The 25,543-nt window shown below is 40.2% G+C and overlaps 1 long non-coding RNA gene across 2 annotated transcripts in view; it reads right to left on the bottom strand.

Moving 5' to 3' along the window:
• Positions 1–1,532: 1,532 nt before the first annotated feature.
• LOC116790444 overlaps positions 1,533–25,543 on the bottom strand; it is a 31,194-nt gene continuing 7,183 nt past the window's right edge. Inside the window, exons 3-7 of one of the 2 annotated variants that reach the window (XR_004358359.1) lie at positions 12,347–12,450; positions 9,743–10,024; positions 5,251–5,346; positions 4,211–4,334; positions 1,533–1,621 (exon numbers count right to left, since the gene is read on the bottom strand). This is a non-coding gene — a long non-coding RNA (uncharacterized LOC116790444). The remainder of the gene's footprint in view (positions 1,622–4,210; positions 4,335–5,250; positions 5,347–9,742; positions 10,025–12,346; positions 12,451–25,543) is intronic. The other variant, XR_004358360.1, reaches the window with a different exon arrangement.

The raw sequence follows: 25,543 nt of genomic DNA, 5'->3' as shown, positions 1-25,543 counted from the left end.
GAATATCCATCACTCTTCATCCCCTGTAAGCCTGACTCTGTTTCAAGCAAAATGAGGTCAACCTGACCTAAGCAGGACATATGAAGCCAAGTGTTTTGGGAATCTCCTCCAGAGCACACTCAAGTCAGCAAGCATCCTTCTGCTGGCTGCCATGGGCATTAGATCAGTCCTTGAATAACTTAGTTCCTGCAGAGAAAAATTCATCTGTGATCCTTGGCTCTCTAAACAATACCTTCTACAAACAGTCTCACTCCAGAGAAAACTGTTTTACAAGACTTTATTTTCCCCTGCTTCTTTCACCTTGATTACAAATATCGTATCATTTTCTATTCAAGTTGACCAAAACATCATGAACATCATGGAAACACATTCCCCTTCCACAGCTCATTTATAACCAGCTCCAGAACGTACCACCTTGGGTCAGTTGAACATTTACCAAGATTCTTATTATCTTTTATTTGCCAAGTATTATTTAGGCCTCTGTAAGAGCTTTCTTCAATTGCTGACAGTCCCTTGCCACCTCCAATTCTATTTTACACATCACAATCCATCAGGAACATGACAAATTCTCTTCTCTTCCTACTGTAGCTTTTTTGCTGCCATTTCATTATCTTTAGGTTGAACTGAAGCAGCACTGACTATTCCCGTACACTTTGTTTTTTTCTGACGTGTAAGGGAAACATACCTTGCTTCCATTTTCTTCCTTCCACAGGACATATGAATTTAAAATTTCACCTTTTATTTATTTCCTCAGGCATAGCATTTACCAAGTAAATTCTTTCTCCTATGTTATTTTATAAAAACACAGAAAAAAAAGGAAATTCCGCTTACACATGTAAATTATACAGATAAAAATTGCAAACATTTGGTAAATATTATGATGTATAGAACCATATTTTTACTTACATACTATTAAAAGGATAAGAGAAAAAAAGTGGTATCTTGTTTATGGAAATAGGTTCAACAGTAGCTGACACTGTATTAATCTCCTCTCAAATTCACAATTACAAATTAGTTACTTTACAACTTTGTTCAACAACTTTTGAGGGATTCCACAGACTCTGGTATGATTGCATTATGCCATGACTCACAGCTAATGAATGTTTTCCAGTTCTCACTTTCACAGAAATAAAATTCGTGAATGAAGTGATTAGTTCCTAAAATAAGTTTTCCTTTCTAGTATTATAGAATCATTTTAAAACTGACCATGATCAAACTGTCAATGAGCTAATTAACATGATTACTTTGAATTTATTAACCAGAACTTGGTTATATATATATATATAAGTTATAGTAATTAGTGTTGGTTATATATATAGTCATTAGTCTTGGTTATATATATATATGTTATAGTCAGTATTTTCTATTAATTATTTCATTAATTTACTGAGAAGGGAGGAAAAATGACAGTCACCTCTACCTTCCAGTCAACAACAGAGAAAATTCTTTAACTATTATTTGAAAAGCCATGGATTTATGTGAAATAACATTCTGAAACCTGGATGGTGCTACTTGTCCAGTTTGGGGACATTCTATCAAATCAAGACAAACAAAGTTCCACATGAGTATGTTATGCCAGATTCCATCTCTGCTCAAATGCTCCAATTTACACACGGTAAAACTGCAAGAAATAAGATTTTTGCTGTTCTGACAAAAAAGCAAGGAAAAAAATTAATGGTTTACTATATTTTAATGTTAAGTTTGTGGAAATCTCAGTCAATGATAAGATTAAATCTAAACTCTACGAATGAGGAGTGAGAACAAGAGTTTTGTTTTCTTTTCACCCTTTCAATTTATTAGTCATTCCTAAGAGCTTTGTCAACAAGTGACCCCATCAAAGGATTTTATGCCTCTTCAGACTGTTCTTACACTTCCAAAACACTACTGTAGCTCTTTTCAGCAGCTCTCTGCCAGCTACTGAAGACTTTTTCTACTACTTCAGTTTCTCTCTTCACCAAATCCTGTTTTTTTCAGGAGCTCAAAGGAAATTACCAATGCTTCAGCAAAATGAAAATATGCAAAACCTAACAGTTAAAAAACCCCAACCAAACATCTGCCTATGCCCAACACATTTTGCTAACTATTGAATTTGTCTTTATTTCCAATTTCAGCAGCTGAAATTTTCTATGTGTTTGTCAGCCATGTGGAAAACCCCGGCACCATCGCTTCATTTCTGTGCCTAATTAGCTGCACAAAAACAGAAAATCACCTCTCAAGTTGCTCTTTGGCAAGCTCTGTTATTATTTTGAATATATTCCTCTAACAAGTACCAGCAGTGGTGTTAAAATTTCTATTCAGCACACGTTTATCCATTGGCGCACCAGAAAAACCTTTTTTTACAAAAATCTATAAATTAGCACTATATTTCTTTTATTTGCAAGAAGCAGCAAATCCACTATTAACTTCTTATCAAATCTCCCACAAATAAGCCTATTTTATTATTGTGACAAGGCTTAATTCAGCTACGAACACTCTGTTTTGACCTACGTTGCCCTGAAAAAGTGAACCAGAGAACATTTGATTAAGTGATAGCTTGAATGGATTTAACCTTTTTTACCAGTTTGCAATAAAAATGCAATAATAACATCCTTTCCCTGTTATTTCTGTATTAGCATTAGAAATCCTAAGAATATTCTTAAAGTCACCTCTAGAATGCTCCAGTAGAAGCACTAATAACCTTTAAGAAAAATCCTGTGTTCCCCAAAACGCTCTGAAGTAATATTTTACCATCTGCTTTCCTCTACAAGAGCAATGGGGGTGATTATAATTCAATTACAGACGAAGGCAGGATAGGTGCAAGAGACATTCTTTCTTGTCTTTGCTAGAAGAAATCAGATCTGACTGTCAAGGGCTTGTACAAATGTGTAAAAATTGCATCCATATGTTATTTGCTTTTGCTTTCTTCCACAACAACAAACTGAGCAGGCTGAGCTGCGTTGTGCACTGTGCTATGGCAGTCAGAACCTCTCATCCATTTTCAAGCCTTCAAGTATGTTTCCATTATGCTTCCTAATAAATCCCCAAATAAAGTCAGTCTGATATGATGGCAGACTAGTTCAGGATAGCTGCTTTCCAGGATTGTTGCCAATGTACAACCTGGATCTTTAATTTGTTAAAAAAGACTCCACAAACGTTGGTAGGGCACGGGGTATAAAACAAGGGCTCCTGAAAGCTCAGTGCCAGCCTGTTCAGACCACAGTGTAGTGAACCACCTGTGTGGTTCTAGATTGTCTGTGTTATGTACTGTTTCTTTATCCAATATTTACTCCTTCAATCAAAATGATTCTCTGTGAACTCATCAGCATAATTAGAAATACAGGAGACGTGTGTGGTCCTTTTTAAGTCACCTGGGACCTAATCCTCACCTGTGGGCTGGCTGAACCAGGTGCAGAGCACATAAGGCAACCAACATTTACCTGTCACTAAGAAAAAATGCATTACCCAAAGGTACCTGCAGAATTAGGATACTTGGAAGAACAAACTGGTTACTGGGAAAATGTTGGTTACCTGGGAAAATGTTGGTTACCTTTGAAAACTTCGTGTTTTATTGTTAAATGGAATAATAACCCATATATCAGTAACACACTTGGAAAACCAAAGAGGCTTGAAAATACTTTTTCCAAAGCATCAGCTCCAGAGCACAGCTAGTTCAGCAGATAATCAGATTTGAGGATGAAACTTCTATTCCCTAACGAGAGCAGGGGATGGGAAGCATTTATCTAGTGACCATACACACAGTAATCTATGGATAAAGAACACGATGAGAATGAAATCAGGAGTCTGTTGCCACAGAAGGGTGGTAATGGCATTATGGAGAAAAGCCACAGACACCTCTGACACATAAGAAGGAAATGTGTTCTCTTTAGAACAGGAGTTCCCATTGTGTCCTGGGAGCACCTCTCACATGCCCAAGATGATTCTTAAGGTATTTTCTGACAGCTATCTGACTGAGACTCCATTATGCATAGGAATCACTTCTCTGGAATTTATGACATTACAAAATGAAGAACACTGCTGAATACCATGTTGCAGCTAGACAGAAACTGTCCCAATCTTTCCAGCAGAATTTGAACTTTTCCAGCATTTGTGATAAACACATTAACTTTTCTTAATAAATGACGCCTTCACATGAATGAAGCCCAGGACAAGCTCCCACTCCCACACAGAAGCAGCAATGCCAGACTTCGACCAGAAAAGCTCCTTATGTCACCTCTGCTTAGGCAGAGAAGAGAGTTTCACTCTCCAAGGAAAATATGTACAGTATCCAACCTAGTTTGGATCAGCAGGGGACGTCTGGAGTCTTCTCTGCAGCAAAACCTTTTGATATGTATACCCTGCCAGTAAAAACAAACATCTACCTCATGCCAGCTTTACTAACAGCACAGTTTTGCAGACAGAAATAAGACCAAATTGAGGGGGAGCACTGGAGACTTTCAGTGAGAAAAATTATATGATGTTCTTTCTGTAATAGAAACAACTCCCTTAGTATTCTTTTCAACCAGGTTGAAATAAAGTAAGAAAAATCCCTGTTTCTAATGACTCTCAGCATAGCTGTGAGATACATTCATTTGTGAGGCAATCTGTGTAAGAACATGTGTTTCAAAGCATGCAGGAGACAGTCAACCTTTGACAAAAAACAGTTCACAACTTTAACACAGCCAAACTAGTGCTCTGCCTGTAATAGTGATAATCCTTTCTTTGCTGTTTCTTAAGCACCAAAGAAGGTGAATTACAAGGATGACTGACTCTTTGGTTCCTGTGTTTAAATACCTAACTGAAAAATCAGGCTGCTAACCAAGGAAGAGAGCATTAGCTTCAGGTCAATATACACACTACTGAGTATGACAGGGTATTATACAATGCAAGATTCTTATTATCTTCTTCTTAATTCTTGTAAATCTGCATCAAATTCAGCAGTATATATTTCTACTATACCAGCGGAATTAAGGTGAAAAAAAGACCCTGATCCATTCAAAGAGACCCATTAGGGACTAGACCTTAAGATAACACTACAAAGTAAAAGAAATAATTTTTGCAGTAGTTACTTCAAATTTAACTTCAAATGTTATCATCGTGCATTTTAAAATCAAAGTTATCAGGTGATTTGTCATTACTGAAATAGTGCATAAATATATATATATTCGAGCCTTACACACCAATTTCAGTTGATCTTTTTAAGTAAATGCTTCTCAAACCTAATATAAAGTAGGAAAAACACTAGACAAAGAGAGGGACATTAACCATACATACCTACAAAGCTTCTCTTCTTTAATACTGGGAAGGAGTAGAGGGGAGCAGTAATATCTATTCTTACTTTTTAGCCAAGTTCCAGTAGTATATGAATATCTGTAAAACACAAACAGTAAGTACCTGGCAAAAGTATTTGAATACCTCTGAATTAAATAAAATCTTTCTCTTTATTGGCTTTAGCAGTGAAAGAGATCTGCCTAATTCAGAGTCAGGCTTTTTGGTTTTCTAATAAGAACTGAAAAGATGATTTATTAAAAAAAAAAAACAACAGCAAAATCAGTGCCAGAAGTATCAGAAGTCCTGAACCAGCACTTCCGCCTGTGCTTCTCCACCTGGGCTGGGTGCAATCAGCAAATTATCAGCCTCTGTCTCCCTCATCCCTCGTCTCACTGCCAGGACAGCCTTCCTGACTTCCTTAGGAGAAAGAAACCAGACAACATAAGGCTCTAAACACAGCCAGAAGAAAGGCAGAAAGGAAGAAATAAAAGAAAACAAGTTCCCCACTTGCCATCTATATCTCATTCTCTCACTTCAGCTATTTTTCTATCACATCCAGAGCTGTGACTTCTCCCTGTAACTTGCCAATGAGCCTCCTCCATCCAATTGTGTTTTCCTGCCTTGTAGTCACAGCTGGGACAAGGCAGCACTTTGGTTTCCTCTTAAGTCTGTGCATACTATGTATAGAAGAATTCTTTATTAATTTGCATTGAAAATAGAGTGGATGGCCTTTAGAATAGACCTGCCTTGCCATAAGATACTGAACTGGTGTCAAGCACAACCACAAGTCTCCACTGAATTTACAGCAATGATAACCAAGGTAAAGGCTTTTTTATTCTGGAAGGGGACAACCCTGTGACACCTGAAGTCTCAGGGAGTATTTTAGATCTTGTTCTCTAAGACTTTCTCCTGTGCTGTATGAAGCTTTGCACAGAGAAAGTTAATATTGACATAGAAAAAAAGTACAACAGTCTGTATTTTGAGAATTGACAGGGGAAAACTTTTGGCTTCTCTCATATTTATTGAGTTGTTGCATTTGAGAACAATACAGTTTTGTGCATTCTACATACCAAAAACTACTAAAAATGGTTTCATTTAGTTATCGCACTACCACAGCAAAACCCCCCACCCTTTATGACTAAATTCCAGTGAAAATCTCACAAATTAATTTCAAAGTATGCTTGCATAAATCATAGTTTGTTAGGTCTATAGAGCCTAGCAGTCCATGAAAACTAGCAATTCCAAGTTGAAACTAGAAAGTATGTACTAAAACCGCCCCTGAAGCTAATGATGTGCAAACCACATGACACTACAAATCATTTTCTGCCGGCGAAACAAGAAACCCAAGTTTCAGAAGGGCAAGAATCAGAAGGACAAACTCATGAAAGAAGGGTAGGCTTTCAGTTTGGCACCTTGGAAGTAATTGAAGAGTGCCCTAAAGTGCCCTAAAATGTAATATGATATAATAGACACCAATTTAAAAGACTACAAATGTTCTTCTGCAGTAAACTCACGATCATGAGTTATAAAATCCACAGTGTTCTGCTGCTTGTACTGCAGCATCAAATCTTTACTTGGTCTCTGGGTGACGTTAATGAGGAGAATGTATTCTCCCACTATCAAGCTCAATTTGAAAGAAATCCCAGCCTTACTTTAAGCTAAATCAATTTTTAGTTCTTTCACTGCTCCTTTCTTCTATCAAAACGAAGGAAAAAAAAAAGGCCCATTCACAGGAGCTAGAGGAATAAAACTCACAGACCAGTCAGCCTCACCTTGATGGAAATAAGTGAAAATTAATGGAGAAATACTTATAAAATAGTAGGTCACAAAAAAACCAACCAACCAAACACACACACACACACACAAACCAAACCAAAAACCAAAAACCAAACCAGAAAACCCCCAAACAAACCAAAAAACCCACAACCCACAAAAACACCCCCAGGGTCTACTGAAAACAAGTCATACCAGAAAAATCAAATCCCCATGATGGGATAATCACTGGGATGGAATCTAGGGAAATGGCTGACCACAGCCAGCCAAAGGCAGTGTGACTTCACTGCACTGCTTTGGTCCCTTGGTCCTTTTGGGAATGTATTGCTGGCTTCCAGCAGTCCAGAGGATCTTTGGAAATTCTTAGAGTTGATGTGTAGCAGGGCAGACAAAGAACAAATTGTTCTGGTGACCTTGTTCATTTCTAGTACAAAAGTTCAGGCTTCCTTAGAGGTTAATAAAAGATGTGATATTCTAGATGTGACATTTTATATAGAAATATTTTTAGCTTAAAGAAAAACAGTATTGCTTGAAGCACATTGTCAAAAAGAAAAGAAAGTCCACCCACATTTTTGTAAGCTAAACCAGCAGCAATGAAATTAAACAAACTAATGACCCCAATCAGTTATTTCAGAGCATGGTTCCCAGGGAAAAAATTGTCCCATTTAACACTAATGGACTGACCACACAGGCACACTGACATTTTGGCAGGTGACAAATAAAAAGGCTGTTTATATTATGTGTTCCATCTAGGTACATTTTACACATACACGTATAACCTCAGGTGGTAATCAAGCTGACTCACATTTCCTACTGGTAATGTAAAAGTTTCTCCTATTTTTAGCAAACTATAGTGTGCAGAAATTAAGGTTTCGAAAGGAGAAGACAGCCTCAGGGTAACACCAGTGCTTTTCCTCAGGGAGAGAGCAATCAGTTCAAGTCAGATCACCTAAACATACATACATTTCATCCAGTGGAATGACAAAATACACACATAAGGAATTACTTTATTTCTTTATGATAGCAGCACTAGTGTCATCAAAACCCAAGGTCATGCCAAAATTGCAGTCATGGGTGTGTATATACACATGCACCCCCCCCTTCCCTAGAGACAGAATCTCGAATGAACTGAATTAAACACGAAAGAATGTAGAGAAGTAACCAGTTTTGGGTTACATCTTTGAGAACAACGTGAATAAGTCAAGGATTTTCACCAAAAGTAGGCAAGTCTACACAATCCTAAAGAATGAGTAAATCACCAGTATAATGTACTTAGTCCCCCAACAAGATTAGGTTTCCGTGCTGCTTGCTGCTCACTGTGACATTTAAAAACTCTTAAGTACCAAAGCCCAAATGTGGGCACAAAGAGCACAGCTCCCAGTGAAACTGCCCCTGTTACCTAAGAGGTTCCCAGCCCCCTGGGGATGATCATCTAGACAGGTACATCCTCGGGCAGTACAAGACTGTCAACTCAAGCAAGAAAGACACAGAACTTCCTCATGTGGCAGCCTGAGACTGTGAAATGCTCCTGCAGTGTTTATTGAGTACAAACTTCCCTGCTAAATGTGAATGGATCTCTGCAATCCATACAAGGCAGAGACGGGAGTGGAAAACAGATTTACTTTGGAACAACAGGAGTCACACTGAGCCACCTTTCAGTCTGCCTGAGCCACCCACCCAGCTCTCACCAGGAATATCTCCGGATGAAAGAAAAAACATGTTCCTCCTTGTTCCCAGGCAATGTTATTACACTACACAGTGGCTCAGGGGAAGCTACAGCTTCTCTACACATCTCACATGCGTGGTGGAAAGCCCTGGAAAACTATTAGGCACTGGAGGAAGAACAGAGACTGACAGAAATGAAATTTTTTTTTTTTTTTAAATCAAGTTAACAACCACCTTCTCCACTGGACAAGTAATATTCCTTCAACACCTCATCTGAGCAGTTAGTATCCAGCTTGTCTTCGTGCAGTCCACCCTGCCTAAAATCCTCTTGGTTTGGGGAGTCTATTTCCAGAGCAAAGAAGCATCTTCTCAGAAGTGAATTTCTTTTCTGCAATACAGCTTCTCAGTCTACACCTTCCAGAACTTCATGGGTTAAGTAATGGGACAGCCTTAAGATTTCAAAAAAGAAAAAGCAAACTTGGATATTTAGTTGTTTGCTATTTAGATAGTGTTGTAAGTTCCTCAAAGGGGCAGTGGGTAGCTGTGGAGGGTGGACTACTGCATTCAAGAAGAATCTCTGCTCCTAATTCAAAATATTTCAGGACAACCTTTTCCCACAAGTAGGAACAGTTCCCAGGGAGCCACAGAAGAAAGTCCTGTGGGATTTCCATAGGTTCAGCAGTCCTTTCCAGACATACAGCAGCTTGTTCACCTGGCAGCAGCGGAGGGAAGGAGTTGTGCTGTGCTCCACCTCTCCAGTTGCCCTTCTCAGGCTGTTGCAGGTGCCCAATTTTGGTAATACAGACATTTATAAGCTGCTTTTGTTGTTGCTTTTTCAACATGGAGAAAAAGGAAGGTTGCTATTGAGGATGCCTGACATGCAGAAAATTTTCTTTTCAGTACCTCTATTAGAACCTATTTTAAAATTTCTATGCATAACACATCAGACTGACTGTTACAGAAAAGAAAGTCACTTCTATTTTAATATATTCCCCAAATAAGGAATAAATAATGAGATAAATACAAAAGTAATCAGAGAGGCAAGCAATGGTGCTACCTTTGAGATGTCTGGAGGCCACAGATAACTTCCTTGGGCGCTTTACCATGGGTGGAATATCCTTAGGCAAATGCTCTGATTATTCCCAGAGAAGGACAGACTCAGCTCTCTGTGAGTAAGTGGACATCCTGCCTGGAAAGCTGGGAAAGTGTGTGCAGCTTTATCCCTCTCCTCCTGATTTTATAACCTGTCACAATGAAGAATCTTCTATAACTTTGTTAAAACTTTTACCTCCCAGAAAATGCAGATCAAGAAATGCCTTATGCTTAGCCATGGGGAAAACTGTAATGACATAAATGCAATGTAAAATGTTTAAAACCTTATTAGTAGACAGTCTTTATTGGAAAACTCATGAAAATACAGAAAGCTGTCATTCTTGGACCTGAATTACTATAGAAAAAAATTCTGCCTGTTTTTCAAAGGTATTTCAGAGAAAGCTAATAAAATAGTAAAGTCTCTAACTCTTTTCTGAAGGAAAAAAATCTGAAAAAAAAAAAAGTTAAAAATGAGTATTAAAGAAAGACCAGCACTGCCATGCAATTGTTAGAAAAAGGATTTTGGTGAAGCACATTTCACGCACCGAGTTTTTTTGTGAAATATATTCTTCCACATACTAGGAAATCAGCTCACTTGGCTTGATAGTACTTGATCCCCCTTGTCCCAAATATCATGAAGTGGTGCCCAATACTAGGATTTTGAATACACGTAAGGGACTTTTTTCTCATTCACACACAGACTTTTATAACAATGGAAATTCTGTTTCATTGCTGAAAAATCAAGAAGACATGAAATACAGCACAGAGGGTTTTTTGTGCCTAATTAGGGAAAACCTAATTAGGTTCTTTTTCTGAGTTCTGTGAAGTGGCTGTAGAATCACACATAATGGAAGCATGAGGCAATGGAATAATAAACAAGAAAACAAAGAAAACAGTACATCAGAAGGCCCAAAAATCTTTACTGCAGTGACTATGGTAGTGCTGTAATCAAAATTTGGTGGATGTGGTCTTACAACTGGAATGCTGAAGTTAGTGGCTAATTCAGAAATCTACCACCAAAGAAACAGTGACTTGAAGTAGAATTAATCTCACAGACAGAGAGGGTCAAAGGCAGTAACACTTGCTGAAAATCAAAGTAAAAACATACACAGATAGGAGAAGTCAGCGGGCCAGGTCATCAGCCCAGCAAAGCACACAGTTCAAAGGGGTGTTTAGTTTCAGAGCTGAGAAATGAAGTGATTGGCAACCAAAAGTTTTGGAATAAAAATTAATTTCCAGGCAGCCTCCTGCCCATGTACCAGTGACACCAGTCTGTCAGGGCTGGCCGAGGATGGCAGGGAATGGCTGCTGCTGGGTTTTAATGGGGAGCGGTGAAATCTTGTGATTTTTGCCAGGAATGAGCAAAAAAGTGACACATGTAGATGCTGAAGGAAGGTGGACAACACAGGAATGTCTGCCTGGAAACCTTCTCCTGAAGAGCAGCAGCTGCTGTAGAGATTGCATGGGGGTAGAGCAGGCGTGGGAAACCTGTTTTCATAAACTGAAATGTTCTCTGAAACCCAAACATCTGCTATCTGACACACCAGCTGTAAGACAGCACTTCTAGACCTCGATCCCTTTAAAGCAGAGCTCTTGAGTTTCGAAGGACCAACCACTCCCCTCACTCCTACCAATCTGCTGAGCAGTGACGCTAAATGTTACCAACCCTTTCTTGGGCATTTCAAAAATAGGAACCCTACAGAAAGGCTGAGGCCAGAAGGACAACATTGACCTGACACAGCACAGGTAAGAGTGAGGTTTTGCTGAAAACCAAGCGATGGCAGCCCCATGAGGCAGCCAAGCAAGCTCAAAGTCAGAAGACCATGGTAAGAAGACCAGCACATATCTGGCCCCACTGCTTTCACTGCTTTAAAGGCAAGGCTGGGCTCCAAGTCGAGAAGTATTCCAAGCTGGTTGATAAAAACAGAGGACTGAACAGCTGGAAGTCAAAATTTGGCAAGTTAACCACAAGTTAATATACAATTAAGTAGCATAAGGAAACATAAAAAATAGTGAGATAGGATGTGGCTGCCAAAGTAGAGGCACTAAGCACCGTTTTTGATGCCCTGGAGCATTCCTCACTCGACAGCCATCTGTCACTCAGGAAGAAACCATTTTCCCACAGGTCCTGACTCACACCTGCAAGTCGAACACTGACATCTCATACTCCCGGGCACCTCATGCCCTAGAAGTCTGCCTAGAGGAAAGCCTGGCTTCTAGGAGAAAACATCTGTTTATGATCCATGAGGACTGATCTTTCAAACTGACAACCGATAGAGTTATAAACCCTTTTGGCCTCTCCTTTCTCATGCTTTCTTGGAGAAGGCAGAAATTTTTGTGTTATTCTCGAGCACTTTATGGATTGAGCATATCACTAAAGTGAACCAGGAAGCCTTTGCTTTTCCATACTATGTAAAATCTGTTTTTTCTCCCCTTCTCTGTGGCATTTTAGACCAGCAGCAAAAGAACTGCATGGTCCAGAGTCACTGATCTGGGGGTAGGAAGGAATTCTACATTTGGTGAAAAACACAGGATTTTTTGCTTTCTCTTTGTACAAGAAGTAATTTACCTGCTCAAACAATCTGGTGTATCTTACAGTATCAATTCCTTGCCAATGTAAGGACTCTCAGGCACTGGTGGCACTCCTCTTCTTTGCTCATGGCAGCTTCTGACCTGAGGAATGATATTAAAAATATAGATTCTAGAACACAATTCTTCAGGATGCCAAAAGTTCCCACTCTATGGCTTCCATAAATGAATGCCTACCTTCATGGAGAGTAAAGAAAAAAAACAAAAGGTTTTGGGCTGTAATGCCATTACGCAAATACAACGTCCACTTACTCAATAATTAAATTGCACACAGACTTTAACAGAATCTTGCCATTATGACCAGAAATTATCTGGCAAAAGTGCATCTGGAATATTTCAAAACATCTAAAGAAGTGGCCATTTGAAGCTACTGCACACGATGCATCAAACTTACTTGGAAAAGACAAAATGCCCCCTATCTGAAGGCAATTTTTCTGTGATATGCAGACTGAACACAACCCTGAGAAACCTGTTTCCATGCTTAAGTTCTTAAACTTTAATTTCTTCACTACCTTTCTTTTGAGAAATTTTACTTTGCTCTGCATTTGCAATAGAAGACAATATATTATATATATTACAATAGAGTGATCAGTGACAGAATCCCAGGAAATGGCCTGAAGTTCTTCAGGGCAGGTTTAGGTTGGATGCCAAGGAAAGGTTCTTCTCCTAGAGAGTGGTTGGGCACTGACCAGGCTCCCCAGGGCAGTGGGCACAGCACCAAAGCTACCAGAGCTCCAGGAGGGTTTGGACAATGCTCTCAGGGACAGGGTGTGACTCTTGGGGATGGGCCTGGGCAGGGCCAGGAGTTGGACTCAATGATCCTTATGGGTCCCTTCCAACTCAGCATATTCTATGATTCTCTGACAGTAGATTTTCACATATTTTCATTAGTAGTTACATTTTAGAGCAGTGTTACATCAATAGAAATTAAACCTAAGGATGGAAAAGAGTGACTATTAACTATTCCAGCTTCTATATCTTCAGCTGAAAGCTCTCTGGCATGTGCTGGCATGATCTGATCCTAACCCAGCTACTTAATATGTGAATCTTTCTGAAGAAAAAAATAGTTAAAGTAAGTATGCATATTTACTTAGGAATCAGGAGTATATATTCCTGATTTACTGCTCTTTGCAATTTAAGGTGCTTGTAATGTCTTAAAAATTTTAAAACAAAATTCTGGGTACTGAATGACATGCATATATTGCAACAGAATAGCTTCTAAGCTACAAACAAAACTGACTAAAACAATATTAATGCTTCTCTCCACTTTTATTCTTCAAAAGAATGAATACAAAGGCATTTCCAGTCAACCAACCTGCTGCTCCAGAATCACCGTCCCTCACAGATGATTAGAAGTTCATCACATTGAGAGAAAATACCCTTTCACTGACCACAGTCACAGAATTATGGGCATTCCACTACCCCAGCAACATGTTAATCACAGGTTCCAGCCTAAATTTCTTGGCAGTCTACAAGATGAAAGACAAGCACAGTTAATGGTGTTGAACACGTTGTGGGCTTAGTTACCAGCATGAATTTCCATTAGAAATAGTGGCAATAGGGAAAATTAAGAGGAAAGGAATAGTTGGAGAAGCAAAGCAAGGAAGGGCAATGCATCTGATCTCCACACTCAGACATAACAGGGACTCACAGGTAGAGACTCAGAAGGAGTCATGTGGGACATTTAGAGGGAGGGCACAGAAATGGGTGGACAGTTCTATTAGACTGATTTTTCCCTTATACGCAAGGATCAACATGGAAAAAAGTAAAAAGATATTTATGGGTGAAGTGGCTGAGGAATCCTGTGAACAAGGGGGAAACTAAAGTGAAAAGTGGGCTTTGCAAAGAGAACTTTGTGTAAAGAGAAATTGCTCTTAAAGCTTCAAGTGTATATCTCGTGAATGGGAGAAGACAAAAGCTGAAGACAAAAGCCAGGTTGGGCAGGGCTTGGAGCAACCTGGTCTGGTGGAAGGTGTCCCTGCCCATGGCAAGGGGTGGAATTTAGGTATTCTTTAAAGGTCCCTCTCGACCCCAACCATCCTGTGATTCTGTGCAGGGGTTGGAGTCAAGATGATGATGTTCCTATGGCAAGAAAGAGAATGTATTAAGGAGTCCTACAGAAGCTGAAGCACAAAAAGTTAAGAACATAGCTGAGTTTTGACGAAAGAAAAAAAGTACAGTTCCAGCAAAACAGCTGTGCCCCATTCTTCCACACTTACAAGAGGAAAAAGCTGAAAAAATAATGACCATGCTGGAGGCAAGAGTGGCTGGAAAAATAGGAGATGAAAGCAGCAGCATTTCAGGAAGATTTTGCCTGGATGAATGATGTATTTTTTAGCTACTAATAATTAATTAGATTAGGATCATCTTCCTAGTTCCAGCACATTAACTCCAGAGCAACTGAGACATCCTCCTCAGTTCCCTTGCCTCCACCTTACTGTTCTTTCTCACACATTTCTGTTGCCCTCTCTTGTGCCTCCCTTCCCTTCAGGACCTCCACACAACCCAAACAGAACAGCACCCCCACAACCGCAGGGAAAGAAGGCGGCACAGCAGCTTCAGAAACCATCACATTTGTCTGAATTCTAGAAAGCTGCAAGTTGTCAAGTTTGCCTTCGTTACAGGGACTTTATCCCATCATCCTCCTGAGTACTGCAAAAATCCCGTGAAGAGTTCCCCAGATGAGCCCTGTACTGAAACACTCTGTTCTGCTGTAGGAGTGGGACTAGAGAGATTTACAACAGTCATAATACACCTTTAAAAGGCCATTTTACATGTGAACTGTGACAGTTCAGAGAGACTTGTTATGCCTATGGTGTCGAGTCAGGAAAATAAATTGATCTAGTTTGTGGATGAAACAGTAGGTGGCAAGTACAAAAACATAAAGAACCACCAAAGGAAAAGACGCTCTTAAATTGGATAAATACAGGATCGAGTGTGGGAGTTGATGGCTGAAAGAAATGCTGAGACATCCTGGACAAACTGAGCAACCCATATCTGGAAACAGATGTGTTTGCTTAACAAAATATCAATGCTGTAAAATACTGCTATTGATTGCAGAAAACATCAAGCAGTAATACCCAAATCCTCTGTTTTCCTTCAGATTTCATAATGACAGATAAACTTTCTCAAGGCTTTAGCAAGCAAAAATAGATAAACCACTTTCTTGTGCAAACCACATGAATTCATCTCTGCACTCACACTTTGTCTGAAAGAATGCCAAACACTGTAAAATAGAGCAAAATATCAAGAGAGTTAATTCTTTTTAAGAGTACGTTTATTCTGTGGACAATAAATATCGAGACTGAACAGGATATGGAATTTCCTTCACAGACTTAGAAAATTGTTTTAGGTAGCTTCATGGTTGCCAGGTCACAGCTGAAGGCATGTTGTATTGTAGGACAGATGAAAAAACCCACAGTGCTCACTCACTGGTCTGCCCAAAATCTTAGCAGGATAAAGGACAACTGAAAAGCTGGGAAATCAACACAATGTTTGGCTTCAAAATGCAATAGATGATGTAGACATGTGGCCCATACTAGAGGATAATCTTCACTCCTTTTAAAAGGATGACTAATACTTATTTCTTTCTTGTATATTTAGTTATAAAGCAAAGGGAAAGGATGGGAAAACTGGTTGCTCTTTGACTGGAGTTAGTCCCATGGTTTAACCCCAGGCAGCAGCCAAGCCCCTCACAGCCGCTCGCTCGCTCCCCCACCAGTAGAATCAGGGAGAGAAACAGAAGAGTAAAAGCCAGAAAACTCCTGGGTTGAGATAAAGACAGTTTAATACATGAAACAAAAGCTGTGTACACAAGCACAGCAAAACAAGGAATTAATTCATTGCTTCCCATGGCTGGGCAGGTGTTCAGTCATCTCCAGGAGAACAGGTCCCATCCCACATAACAGTTACTTGGGAAGACAAATACCATCACTCCAAACATCCCCCCCCTTTCCTCCTTCTTCTCCTAAGTATGATGCCATGTGGTCTGCAATATCCAGTTTGGATCTCCTGTCCTGGTTGTGTCCCCTACCAGCTTCCCAAGCACACCCAGCCCCCTCCCCAGTGTGGCAGGAAAGGCCTCAGCAGTAACAAAATCATCTCTGCATTATCAACCCTGTGTTCAGCACAAATCCGAAACACAGCCCCACGCCAGCCACTGGGAAGGAAATCAACTGTACCCCGGCCCAAACCAGGACAGCTATTTAGCTCCAAAACAACCAGTTTCTTCTGGATTTGCTCTCCCTCCCAGGTGAACACTGAATGTAACACAGGGTTGCCTTCAGCTGAGATAGACCTCTACCTCCTGCAAACCAGGTAACATCCAGCTATTAACAGTCTTCCTCATCTTTCAATTTGATCCTGCTTCTGTGATCATAGAAATGAGTTGCAAAGCTTCCAGAAATACAAGCCATGAATTTCCAATGTGTGGATAAGAGAAAAAGATAAGAGCTCTTTGACTCTTCCGATATCTAAGGCATAATAGCATCATTTTTCCATTCTGGCTGGAACTACAAAGAAAAATAACCCTTCAAAGGTGCATAAGGAGTGTGGAGGACACATCAGCTCTGTGGTCAGAGGAGTCTCTGCTGCCCACTAAAGTTCAAACCTAGCTAACATCCTACAGAAGCCTACTTGAACAAATATAACAACATGATAAGAATGAATTAGAAATCCCATTCAGTAATTAAGGGAATTCCCAGGGCTCACCTCAATAGCAAGGGTCACTCCACAAGGGCTCTCTGTCCCAAGGTGGATGGGACACCTTCATGATGTTAGGTATCAGGTAGTGAAATTCTCAATAAAGCAACAACTCCTATAATTGAAGAATATTATTTTGCATATTAGCCAATTACATAAACACTTAAATCTCAACCCCTTCTAGAAACTCTTACAAACCTAATTAATATTTATCTTTAGAATATTCAAGGAAGTATTTCATGTGACCCTGTGTCTTTTACTTACCTGAAGAGTTGCCAACTAGAGCGAATTCCTGGGCTAAAGAATGTTTGTCTCACTGTCATCCTGGTAAATTAATCCTCAAAGTATGTTACAAATATTAAAACATTAAAGCAGTAATTTTGGAAAGCAATCAGAAAAGGCATGAAGCTAGTAAATTTTTTCTTGTGGTTTGGTTACTAAAAGAATATAAAATATAAAGTTCCAAACCTTCTCTGCTGTGATCACAGACCGTTGCAGTTAACATAGGTTTTTCTTACACCATCTCTCTATTCCAGAGACAGCCTCAGTTCTTTCTGTACCCTCCCAGCACCAAACTTTTAGATTCTATAATTTAGATAGCTATTACATTTACTCCTAATATTTGCTCCTAAAATAGTGCAACAAAATGTTTGTTAGTGTCTGTCAAAACAAATGCAAGTTATGTTCTCTTCTTTAAATCAATTCACTAAAAGGTTAATGTTCTTAATAAGAACTTAATAGTCCTTCTTTTGCTGTATCTCTACATAAAATAAAGAGTTGTTCAAACTATCTTTTGCAATACCTTAACAAGATAACTGGTGTCCACGTCTTTGCATTTGCAATATTTTCCTAATGGAGTTTCCTACTAAAAGAAAAAAGTACAAGTGCAGGAAAGAAAGTGAGGGGGCAGGTAAAGCCTTTAGGGCCCAGCTCTAAATTCTAAATTCTGCACTGCAGAATTGAGTTCACCACAGTATAGGTTTTGTCCTCCATATTCTCCAAAGGGGAAACGGAATTTGTGTTTCTCAGTCACTGAAACCTGTAGCTGCCAATGAAAGAGGAGCAAATTCACTTATTCTGCAACTGGAAGCTGGTTTGTACAGACAGACAAAGTCTGGAGCCTGTTTTTACAGTCAGGGACTGAATGGAGCTATTGGAATGCAGGAGTTATGCTCAGGCTGCATTTCAGAACTGTGACTGGACTGAGGTCCATCACTAAGATACAGCCCAGCTGCAAAGCTGTTACACACGTAAGGTGCACACTTACAGGCACAAAAACTGTGCCAAGACAGGGGCAACAGCAACAGTGAGTAACAGCACAGCCTTCCTTCCCAGGGAAACTGGGACCCACAAAGCAGCAGCAGCCATGGTGGCACTGTTCAGGTTGTATTTTGCAAGTCACAAAGGCATCTCAGAGAAAAACCCCCAGAGATCTGGACTTCTCTTATCCACCCAGGATCTGAACTTGTTTAGCATGTCAGGAAAAAGTGCATGGGCAGAGTGCCCCTGGGACAAACAACTAATGGTTGTGTCTGACAGACCAAGGTTATTAGTCATTCTACCTCATTCACATCCTAAATATAAATGCCATAGTTGTCTTTTACAGGTTAAAAAGAAAATAGGTAACAAACAGCTCTTTCAAGTGTCAGACCACATAATTCTTCTATTCAAAATCTGAAATGTCATTTATGTCCTGAGTGAAATAACTTTCAATATACTAGAACAATCCCTTCATTGTAGTATCTTGCAGTCCACAATATCATCTGCATTTTCTTTATTCAATAAACTTTGACGGGTTTTCCTCAACCCTCCTTCTAATGCACAAATAACAGTGAGATATGGAGCCAATGTGCAAAATAGTTGCATAGAAAAAAATTAGTAATAAATATTCATTAAATACCAACAGATTCCACATTTGTAAATATAACAGGAAAGCTACATTAAGCTTGTAAACTGGAAAGACAGTCCCTCAGCTGCAGTCAACTTTTCAGAACATGGGAAGGACTTTTAGGAGACAGATGTAGCAGAGCTCTAGACCTCTGTACGTCTCTGCTGAGAAGAAGGGATGCAATAGCTAAAAAAAAAAAATAATTGAAACTTTTGAAATATTTGAAAAAGAAAAAAAATAAATCCTTCATGGGGAAATTGTTTTTCTCTCCACGAAAAACAAACTGTTCAGAGCACCAGTGATCATATAAGCCTGTCACTGGATAAACTCTCATCTCAGGCAGGATGATGAATTCCTGTCTTGCTCATCTTTCAGCTGCTGCTTGGTAAACAGTCTGAAATTCCAGCTCCTGAATGCCCAGGCAGGAGGAATCAGGGGCAGCTCTTAGATCCCTGCTGAGCCCTCACTCCTGTGGACTGTGCCCAGGGCACATCCCCATCAGAACCAGGGCACTATCAGCTGGTTTGTCACAGACTCGGCTATTGCTGGCCATCACCTTGCCACAAACCTTACTTGTGCACCTTGAGATACTGAATTTGCAGTGGCAGTAAAGGAGCAAAGAAGCCTTTCAGGCAAGATTCGTTCATTTTTTAGTAATAGAAGCAGAGTCATCTCTACTGTTATACTTAATTAAAGATCACTTTGCAGGAGCTTCCTTTACAAGTGCTATTTAATAAAGCTGAAAGAGTGACAGCACAGAGCAGCGCCTGGGAAAAGAGGGTCTGTTGACAAAGGAGTAGGAGCAAAAAGGGGCATAAAATACATTGAGGTTATAAGAAATGACAGAGGAATTTAATATTACCATATGACAAACAGTCTGTATTTACTCAAATCTGATCTGAGTCTGTCACACCCCTCTGAAGAGCAGTCTAGGCAGAGATATATTTCAAAAAGTTCTCATGGTAAGAAACAATGATAACACTTAGCTAAACCCCACGTCCTACTCCCCATTCCACCAGCAACAGGGCAGCCAATATGTACAGGTGACCGGAGGACCTGCCAAGCCACAAAATTCATTTGGGTTTAACAAAAGGTACCTTGCAATAAGACATCTGTGGGGAATACAGAAGCAGGCATAACTCAGCCTAAAATACAACATCAGTCCATTGAGAATCAATATCCCAGCAGAAATCCTGTAACACAGCCTGCAGAGGAGGTGTGCTGGGCATTGCCCTGTGCAGGTCTGTGCCTTGGTTGGGAAAGCAGGAATACCACAGACCTGCAACTTAGTCAAACATTCTGTCTCCTGTGCTGGAATCCAGATGCCAGCATGATTACTTTCCCCCAGTCCTGGAGTCAGAGTGAGTGAGACCTGCTGAAGTGACTTGCCAAGGAGCCAAGAAAATCATGCACTTTGAATTCTTTGCTCCATCAAATCAAATCCCACTTGAAATATAAGTGACCAGTTGCTCTGGGAGAAGATTTGATGGAGGTTCAGCACACAATGGGAGTGAAATGGAAAGCTTGAAGAGAGGTTGTCTTGGCAACATAGCCTGACTCATATTTAAAGATAAAATCACTCTCCAAAGCTAACGTAAAGTGGATGACAGAGACTGGAAAAAAAATGTAGGCACTCATAATGTCTTCATGGCAGAAAGCTCTGCCTTCTGTCAGTTGCCTGAATTATTTTGGAACTGTTTGGTAGTGTTTCCTCTGTTCATTGTAAAACATTATTTTTATAGCAACTATTAAGGCAAACAAAAAAGTCTAGAAAAACACAGCATAAACTCCTTCAAGACATTGATCATGTGAAACAGCATGATGCTTCAATGTACCAAGTATTATGTTTTTTAAGCATATATTAACACACTATCATGCATCATAACATTGCAGTACAGCCATGCTCTCACTGTCAATTGGTGCAGGTAATTTGCAAAGGTAGGCACTTTATAAACCATAGAGACTGGTATAAACTGCTCTTTGTATAGTAATTGATTTTGTGGTCCTTAAGTGACATGTGATTTCTTCTGCAAAAAATCTCATTAAACCCAGAGGTTTGATGAGATGGGCAGGAAAATCCAGGAGACCCTGGCAGGGGTCTGTCAGGGTACCAGTGTGCACACCACAGGACAGAGTGGCAATGCCAGAGTGTTACCTGCTGCACCCCATCAGGTGTCTGGGCACTCTATCCAGGTACTGCCTCCCAGCACTAATCTCTTAGGCCAGAAATTCCAATTATTAATCATGCTCAGTAAATTGCTCTGTTGCTAAAATGCTCTATCTCTCATTTAATCAGAGTTCTACTTTAGAATAATATAGAAAAGGCTTGATTTTGTATATTTTCTGTACTTCTGTCAGGATAATGAGAACAGAGTCAAACTGGAAAGTCCCAGATTATTTGTCTCTTTTTCAAGTAGTTTAACATCCAAAGGGTACTAACAAGATAGTAAACCCTACATTTTTCTGCATTTCTTTCCCCTCTGTTTTGTTTTAATGGATGACTGCACTCAGTGTAAATTTCCAGCAGGAAAAAAAAGGGTTTACAATGTTTTGCCATGTCAGTTCAATCTCCCTTATCAAATACTTCAAGACTCAGTAAACTTGGTGGGTTATGTCCCCAGGGCTCGCTGGCTGCCTCCCTTTTTCTAGCCCACAGGTTGCTCCTTTGCCAAGCACTGTAAGGTCACAGTCCCTCCCTGTCACCTCTGATCTCCACTGGGCAACACCACTCTGTCACCAGCTAATAACAATTGACTGATTATCACTTTCTCAAGATCCTCAGCTCTAGGTCAAGCAGCTTAAGACGCTCCCAACTTTTTCTAACTTGACAGCTTCTACCATTTCTACTTTATTGGCACTTTTCCATCCACCCAGCCCTTTATCTCTCTTGTCCATTAGTCTCCTGAATAGCCTCTTGAGGCAACTGCTGCTGAAGTCTGAAGAATTGAGGTAAATTGGTGAAGAAGATTGATTTAAACACAGGCGATGTCTTCATCAGATCTTTCAATCTGTGAATAACAGACATTCCTTAATTCCCCTCCTAATAACCATTTCTCATTGCAGAGAGGTTTGCTGCTCCCTCACTCCCAGGCTCAGCTGAGCACTAAAGAAATGCCATTTTTCTATCAGCCAGTCAGCACACTTTCCAAGGAAACCTTTATACTAATTTCACCATTTTGACTTGAATTTCTTTTTTATTAGCTATCTTACTTTCTTCAGTCCTGACTTGTAGCACTGCTCTGCTAACAGATGGCACAGTCCTTCCCTTGCCAATGACAAGTCTAACACTTTTATAAAGGTAGGATTTTCTTAATGGGAACGAACAGGTGGGCAGAGCAGAAGAATGCAACAATTACATTTAACTCTTGGCAATAAATTATGATCCCAAATATCTGCTGTTAACACAATCTAAGTCTGGGCTACAGCAAGCATGAAAAGAAGAGGGGGGAAAAATAAAAAAATCAAAAAGGGGCAAATGTTGCAAGCTTTACTTGGGCTTGAGGTGAGTGACAAAGTGGAACATGAGCAAAAATTAGGGGATTTGGGGCCAAAACAGGTCATCCTTGAAGAAATAAAGACTGGGGAAAAAAATTGTTGGGAAGGTTGAAAATAAAAAATCATCCCCAAAGAAATGCATCCCCTTGTGAATGTATTGCAGAGCTAACAGTACTGGTTTTAGCTGTAGGAACATGAAGCTTACCTGGGCAGTCATCCCAGCTCCTAGTCATCCCTGCAGGCACAGTCCCAGCCAGGGGAAGCAGGGCAGGATTCCCTTCAATGGCCCTTGCTTCTCCTTTGCAGTGAACCAAAAGAGAAAGGTTCTGTGAAAGGAAGGACTTGGGACCCGAGTTTCTCGGGTGTCCAGATTTTTAATGTCACAGCTGTGTGCCTAACAGGACCCTCAAAGGAGTTTTGAGAGAGCTGGGGGGGTTCACCTGGAGAAGAGAAGGCTCCAGGGAGACCTTAGAGCACCTTCCAGGGCCTGAAGGGGCTCCAGGAGAGATGGAGAGGGACTTGGGACAAGGGATGGAGGGACAGGACAAGGGGGAATGGCTTCCCACTGCCAGATGGCAGGGATAGATGGGATACTGGGAAGGAATTGTTCCCTATGAGGGTGGGGAGGCCCTGGCACAGGTTGCCCAGAGAAGCTGTGGCTGCCCCTGGATCCCTGGAAGTGTCCAAGGCCAGGTTGGATGGGGTTGGAGCAACCTGGGCTAGTGGAAGGTGTCCCTGCCCATGGCAGGGGGTGGCACTGGATGGTCTTTTAACCCAAACCATTCTGGGATTCTATGATTCAATCTACAAAGTAATGGAACTCTAGTGTCTGTCCCACAAAACCGCATCAGGCATCTTCAGTGCAATGCTGTGGCTCAGCTTTGTGGTTCAGTGCCTTCATAGAGCAACTCAGTAAAATCATGGCACTTGTATTCCATTTAAGTTTTTTTATCTTGTTGTGATGAAGAGCTGTTTGGACCTCAGTATGAAAACTACTCGATTCTTGACATTTTCCACCCAAAGAATGGCTGCCATTTCCCCGTCACCCTTCCCCCCAGATTCACTGAGGTGGAGCAGCAGCGCCTGTGTCAGCCCCGTGCTGCCCCTGGCAGTGATGCCACATGGATGGATGCCTCAGCTTTGCCCTCTGGACTAAGCATTGCTTCCTGGGATGCACTGAGAAGCTCAGCTCGAGGGAAGAATCACACTGTGTTAGGAGAGAGGCAGAGACCTTGGCTTAGGGCAGCAAACAGGGGCACGAACCGAAGCATTGCTAGCAAAACACTAATAGAGAAAAGCTGCTAAATTGGTAGGACAGGAAATGTTTGCAACTTTTGCAGACTCAGAAGCGCAAGATTGGAACTGTGTTTTAAAAGACCCATGCCAATATATTTATCTGATAGGAGAGACCATCACAGAGAATTCTATTTTTCTGACAGAAGCTGCAGTTTTGCAGGGCCATAAGAAAATTCTTCAACCAGGCAGCCTCAGAAAACCTTTGAAAACTGATTCCTATTATTGAAGAGTACATTACTCTGCCATCAGAGCCTTCCAAGCCCTTCAAGGGCAAAAGAAACTCAAATATACTCCTGTAATCAAAGATCTAAAACTAATCTAGTGGGCAAGGGCTATGTACTTGATCTGAAGCATGACTGTGGAAAAGCTTCAGTCTTCCTGTCCCCAGTTTCCCTTCCATAAACAATAAAAAACTGATTAAGACTAGACAGGTTAAGTGGAATCCACTTCCTTCTTTTGAGGCCTACATTAATCATCAAGCTTTCTCCTTAATTTTGGTGAGCAGTGACATTATATAGCTACAAAACAACAGCTAATCATACTGGACTCTCTACTTGGGCTCTCTGATGCTCTGCCAAGGTTAGAAATGGCAGCCAGGTGCAGTGCTCAGGTCCCCCTGTCACTCTCTATGGCATAAGCATTACAGGCACACATGGCCCCTTTGAAACATTGCAGCAATGGGACATTACAAAAATAAGGAAAAAATTCTGGACTGCATTTACAGCATTTGAAAAAACTGCCAATTTGCTTTCCTGAAATGAAAATATTCAGCTTGCTCGAAATGTGAGTGAAAGGTCATTAAATAAATAACTCAAGCAAATGATTGACCAAATTACAAACTTTGTCAATAAAATTTTGATTATAGTACCTTCAAAATTTCTTAATAATGCCAACATTCTGTATATATATACACTTTTGCACTATGCAGAGCAGAAAAGGTTTTAAGCCTGTTCCAATGAAAGGAGAAGTATAACCAAACAGGACATCACTGCCTAAGGTACACAGTCCCCATTTTTGTATGAATATCTGAATGGGTTTTAGAACCTGTTTTTTAGACAGTTAGACTGGGGCATGATTACAGGTCCCTTCCAACTAATGATTCTGTTCTATTTTAACTGACTTCTCTCTCATGTTCACCCTATTATTTTCCTGAACCATCATTGCTCTGGAATGTTTAAAAGAACTTCCACGTTTGAAAGAGGCTTTGGATGCACCTGGTTATCCCAGAAGGAACTTACTGAAGCAATGACAAATCAGACACATCAGTGAAAGTGTCATATTTGTACTCAGTCCACAAACAGGAAAAAAGCCCACTAAGTAAAATCAGAACCACAGCAATATTCTTACCAATATCTTCAAACAGGAAAAGGAGATTAAAGTTTACTTAATTAATTTATTACATCTTCTGTATCTTAAAACACAAGTGACATTTTAGTTTCATAGTGTGCTTGCCTGAACAAAGAATTAATCATCATCATAAGGTATGGAACTTATAGTTTAAATGTTGTCTAAGCTCCAAAGGTAGCAGGTTATTAAAAGTAAAAATAACTGCTACTGAACAGACTGAAATACCAACCTCATTCCAACTGGAATATCCTTCTCAATATCAGCTGCCTTTGGAACTGAAAGATAGCAATGTCTATAAAACTTTGCTACAAATTAATCCAAGAGATGAACCAGTAGCTTGTCAACAGTTTGAAAAAAGTGTATAAAACACTGCACAGAGATATTTTATAGGGAAATGAACAGGATATGTTTTTATATAAGCCAGCTTTATGATTTATTGGATGTCTGCTC

This window comes from Chiroxiphia lanceolata, chromosome 8 (genome assembly GCF_009829145.1).
Source record: "Chiroxiphia lanceolata isolate bChiLan1 chromosome 8, bChiLan1.pri, whole genome shotgun sequence".
NCBI lineage: Eukaryota > Metazoa > Chordata > Aves > Passeriformes > Pipridae > Chiroxiphia > Chiroxiphia lanceolata.
This window is presented reverse-complemented; position numbering and strand designations above follow the sequence as displayed.